The following is a 6,145-nucleotide window of genomic DNA, read 5'->3' on the forward strand; positions in this document are numbered from 1 at the left end:
CAAGTCACCCCTCATCCTTCTCCGTTCCAAAGAGAAAAGGCCTAGCACGCTCAACCTATCCTCGTACGACCTATTCTCCATTCCAGGCAACATCCTGGTAAATCTTCTCTGCACCCTCTCCAAAGCTTCCACATCTTTCCTAAAGTGAGGCGACCAGAACTGCACACAGTACTCCAAATGTGGCCTAACCAAAGTCCTGTACAGCTGTAACATCACTTCACGACTCTTGAATTCAATCCCTCTGCTAATGAACGCTAATACACCATAGGCTTTCTTACAAGCTCTATCTACCTGAGTGTACAGATTCATTAGAATTATTTAAAATACATCAAGTTATCAGTGGTAAACATGACAACTGTCATCTATTGTACTAAAATAAACCCATCCAGTTCAGTAATGTCTTTTAGGGAAGGAAATCTCTCATTGTTACCTGTGACTCCAGAGCAACATCACTATTGCTGACTCTCAACCACCCTCTGAACCAGCACTAGCAAGCCCTTCTATTCAAGGGCAATTAAGGATGGGGTACAAATGTTGGCCCGGCCAGCAACACCCATATCCCAAGGCAAAATAAGGAAACATTCTAAATTGTTACTGAATTATTTGATATATGTGGTATGATATCGCACATGTAGGCAATCATCCCATGTTCTGCAGGAATGACCATTCCTTGTTGTTTTAGGTTAAATAGTGAATATTGGTCATTATCTATCATAGCAGATACTGTATTCCAGTCAAACTTGATCCTGCCTTTTCTTGCATTTCACATTAGCTTTCACTCTGGAGAATCAGGAGGGAGATTAATTTTCTTCTCTCATTGCGAATACCAGACACATTGTGGCCACCACCTTTCATTCCTTTCAATCTGGAAGGTGGCCTGTGACTTTTATAAAATCAAGATGTTGCTTGGAAATCTGAATTCAAAACAGAAAATCCTGCAAACACCAAAGAGATCTGGCAGCATCTGTAGGAAGAGAAGGGGTTAAGGTTTCAGATTCTGATGAACCCGTTCTTCGAAGTTCTTGCTGCCATATCTCTTAAGAGTCTTGTTTGAATCTCAAATAGAAGACAGCCCACCTTCCACAGGAAAGACAAGTGGTCTTGAGACTCAATTTTTGTAATTAATGAAAACAAAACCTGTTCTAATTCTACTCAGAGTGAACTCTCTCTGCCTGTGGTGAAGAGTTAGGAAATATTACAGCGAAATTACAAAAGGATTAATGCTCCTCCTTCACGCAATGAGCTGCTGTCATGTGGAATGCACAATCAGGGAGACTATGAGAATTAGAGAAAGACTTGGAACATTTTGCCTGACTATAGGGAAGGATCACAAGTTGAGAACTGCTTTTATTTCAGTGGGACATTTGTTTTGACTCATGAAGGAATACGCGTTGATACATTCAAATAGAGTCATTGACCTGAGTTGTTTAACTCTGTTTCTCTCTCCAGGTACTGACTGATGGCTATTTCCAACAATTTATGTTTTAATTTCAGATTTTGAGCATCCATGGTGTTTGACTCATGTAAGGGAGTGATCTTTGAGAAGTTCTGAACTCTTTAAAAGGTTTCAAATAAAGGCAAAATCCTGTGGATGCTGGAGATCCAACTTTAAAACAGAGAATGCTAGAGGAACCCAGCAGGTCTGGCAGCATCTCTGGAATGAGAAACAGAGTTAACCTTTCCAATCTGATCTGACTCTTCTTCTCCTGCATGGTTCCTGTAATCCTTTCTGAGTTTAACCTCAAAAAGGATTGCCTTTTTGTAGAAATATGAACATTCTGCCTGATCTGCCTTTGAAGCTGTAAAGTGAAGTGCAGGGGCAAGGGCAGTGGCAGAGAGCTGCACAGTCTGTTGAAGAGGATACAGCAAAGGACGTCATTCACCGGTGAGACGTTCAAGAACCGATCTCAGCTTCACTGAGTAACAGCATGCCTGGCAGTATCTGGTTCTCTGGGGATTCAGTGTTTGGGCTCTTCCAGCTCTTCACCCAAGAACTGCAGCCCAGACCCAGTTACTCAGGCTTTCTTCAGTATCCAATAGGTGACTTGGCAAAATACCGGATGGAAATGTAAACTGAGAGGGCATAGAGAGACCGAAAAGAGACAGAGTTTAAGGGAGTGAGCAATAATGTGGCATTTGGTCTCTAATTGGATCAGCCATGATCCTATTGAATGGCACATTGGGCTCAAAGGCCCCATAGCCTACTTGTTCCTTGTATGTATCTACGTATAATGTGGGCAACCGTGGGGTTACCAACTTCAATCTTAAGAATGGTGTAGTGATTGGAATGATGTCAGCCAGCTGGATCTCATAGAATTTGAGTTCCTTGATTAGGGCTGTTAACAATTAGGGAGAAATAACCAACAGTATCAGATGTTCTGTTCACTCCAGGAGCTGGCTGTCTAGCTGGGTCAGTGCCTTGTTCTATGTAAAAGGTGATGGGACACTGGCCTTTGTGGAGTTATTTCAAATGGAAGAGGGGACTTGTTTTTTAAAAGGTTTCAAAGAGACTTTGGTGTATTCATTGTATAGATACAGCAAATAATTAGCAAGTTAAATGGCTCCTTGACTTTTATTGCAAAGGGATTGGACGACAGGAACAAAGAAATCTTGTTACAATTGTACAGAATATTGGTAAGATCTCATCTGGAATTTTGTGCACACTTTTGGTCTCCGTATTTAAGTAAGTACGCTTGCATTGGAGGTGGTGGTGCAAAGGTTCACCAGGTTTGTCCCTGTGCTGAGCAGGGTTGTCCTAAGGTGAAAAGCTGGATTAGTTGTGCTGATATTCTCTGGAGTTAAGAAGAATGAAGGGCATTTGTTAGACATTGATAATTCTCAAGGGATTTGGCAAGTTTGATACTGAGAGATAGATTCCTCAGTCAACAGAAATAAAAACGGTTCATTAGTCTTAGGAGAAGAGGCACATCATATAGGACATAGAGATGTACAGCATCTTCGTTCCAACCGGTCCATGCCGACCAGATATCCCAACCCAATCTAGTCCCATCTGCCAGCACCTGGCCCATTTCCCTCTTACCCAGATGCCTTTTAAATGTTGCAATTGTACCAACTTCCACCACTTCCTCTGGTAGCTCATTCCATACCAGTACCACCCTCTGTGTGAAAAACTTTCTTAAATAGTTATAAATCTAAGGAACTCTCTAGCCCAGAGAGCTATGGATGTTCCATCATTGAACACTTCTCTGGCTGCAACAGATTTTTGGGAGCTCGAGGAATCAAAAAGGGCTGAGCGAAAAAGTGAGTTGAAATCCAAGGTCAGCCATAATGCTGCTGAATGGTAGAGCACATCCAATGGGCCAAATGGTCTAATCCTGTATTTCTTGTGATGTCAGTAACTTCCCTCAGTTTGCTGAGCATGATGTAATCATGGAGATCACAGCTACACTGTTTTTGCATTGAGAATTCAAGTATACAACAGCCTTTACAAGATTGTCTGAACTGCTATGGAAGCAGGAAAATTAATAACTTCACCATAAGACCCTGTGTACTTCCTCACGAGATCAGGATGCAAATGACAAGAGGGGCATGTTCCATTCATGGGAAAGCCAACTTGTGTGTGCCTGCAGGGAACACGAACCACTGGGCTCTGCCTGCCTTTTTTAAACGAGTTTCTTGCATCCGTATTCACAACAAAGAAGATCAATCGGTATCAGGAACAGGGACTGTGATACACTTGAACAAATTATATTGAGATGGAGAAAATGTTAGCAGTTTTAGTGAGATAGAATCCTTAGTGTGGAAGCAAGCCATTCAGCCCAGTGAAGCCACTGACCTTCCAAAGAGCATGCCATCCAGAGTCATCCTCTAATCTATCCTGTAACCCTGCATTTATTATGGCTAATCCACCTAACCTGCACATCACTGGCCATGATGGGCAATTTAGTAGGGCCAATCCACCAAACCTGCACTAGAGTCATGGAGATATACACCATGGAAACAAACTCTTCATTCCAACTCATTTAGGCCGACCAGATATCCTAACTTACTGTAGTCCCATTTGCCAGCATTATACCCAAGGGATGAGCAATAAATGCGGCACGGTGGCACAGTGGTTAGCACCGCTGCCTCACAGCACCAGAGACCGGGGTTCAATTCCCACCTCAGGCGACTGACTGTGTGGAGTTTGCACGTTCTCCCCGTGTCTGCGTGGGATTCCTCCGGGTGCTCCGGTTTCCTCCCACCATCCAAAGATGTGCAGGGTCAGGTGAATTGGCCATACTAAATTGCCTGTAGTGTTAGGTAATGGGTAAATGTAGGGGTATGGGTGGGTTTCGCTTCGGCGGATCGGTGTGGACTTGTTGGGCCGAAGGGCCTGTTCCACACTGTAATCTAATCTAATCTAAAAGATGCCTTTTAAATGTTGTAATTGTACCAGCCTCCACCACTTCGTGTGGCAGCTCATTCCATACACACCACCCTCTGCGTGAAAAAGTTGCCCCTTAACTCCCTGTTAAATTTCTCCCCTCTCACCTTAAAGCTATGCCCCTCATGATTTTATAAACCTCTTTAAGGTCATGGTGGAGGCAATGGCCTAATGCTATTAGATTAGATTAGATTACTTATAGTGTGGAAACAAGCCCTTCGGCCCAACAAGTCCACACCGACCCGCCGAAGCGTAACCCACCCAGACCCATTCTCCTACATTCACCCCTTCACCTAACACTACGGGCAATTTAGCATGGCCAATTCACCTAACTTGCACATTTTTGGATTGTGGGAGGAAACCGGGGCACCCGGAGGAAACCCATGCAGATACAGGGAAAATGTGCAAACTCCACACAGAGAGTCGCCTGAGGCGGGAATTGAACCCGGATCTCTGGCGCTGTGAGGCAGCAGTGCTAACCACTGTGCCACCGGGCCACCCACATGCCATCTTGCTGGACTGCTCATCAGAAGACCCTGGTAATAGCCACCCACGGCAAGTGGTGGAATTTACATTCAATAAACAACTGGAATTAAGAGCATTGTGAATCTATTGTCGATTGTCAGGAAAAACCCATCTGGTTTGCTTATGTCCTTTAGGGAAGGGAACTACCATCCTTATCTGGTCTGTGACTTCAGACCCACAGCAATGTGGTTGATTCTTAAATGCCCTCTGGTCAATTAGGGATGAGCAATAAATGCAGGCCTAGCAGGTGATGACCTCATCCCGTGAATAAATAAACCCTCAGTCTCCGATGCTCCAGGGAAATTAGCCCTTGCCTATTCAACCTCTCCTAATAGCTGCGACCCTGGCAACATCCTTGTAGAACTTTTCTGAGCTCTTTCAAGTTTCACAACATCCTTCCTGTAGCAGAGAGACCAGAATTGCACACAATATTCCAAAACTGGCCTAACCAATGTCCTGTGCAGTCACAACACGACTCCCCAACTCCTATATTCAATGCACTGAACAAAGGAAAGCATACCAAACATCATCTTCATTATCCTAGCTACCTGCAACTCCACTTTCGAGGAACTATGAACCTGCACACCAAGATCTCTTTGTTCAGCATCATTTCCCAGGACCTTACCATTAAATGTATAATGTATCCTGCTCTGATTTGCCTTTCCAAAATGCAGCACCTAGCATTCATCTAAATTAAACTCCACCTGCCACTCCTCAGCCCATTGGCCCACCTGATCAAGATCCTATTGTACTCTGAGGTAACCTTCACTGTCCACTATATCTCCAATTTTGGTGTCACCTGCAAACTTATTAACAATACCTATGTTCACATCCAAATCATTTACATAAATGATGAAAAGCAGCAGACCCAGCACAGATCCTTGTGGCTTAAAGACATTTCTTTGGCAGTCCTTCAAGGTCTCCATGCTGGCAAGATAGTGTTGACGGTTTGAGGTATGTGCTGTACATGGTCTACGTGTCTGATGTATGCAAGATGGTGCTCAGTGAGTATACCCGGTACAATATTTGCAAGTGATGCCCAGTGGCCCGGGCTCACTCTGTGATTGACAGCTGCTCACCTGTCCGCCGCTGTCAATCAAATGGGGAGGGGGTGGGAAGAGGCCGGTGAAGGGCCAATCGGAAGACATAATAGGTGGGTGCAAACGCGGACAATGGAGTTACGTCACGAACGATGGACGGCGGCATAGGCCAATGGAGAGCGGGTATTGGAAT

Source organism: Chiloscyllium plagiosum, unplaced genomic scaffold (genome assembly GCF_037043375.1).
Source record: "Chiloscyllium plagiosum isolate Xiang-an unplaced genomic scaffold, Cpla_swu_hap1 HiC_scaffold_37, whole genome shotgun sequence".
Taxonomy (NCBI): Eukaryota; Metazoa; Chordata; class Chondrichthyes; order Orectolobiformes; family Hemiscylliidae; genus Chiloscyllium; species Chiloscyllium plagiosum.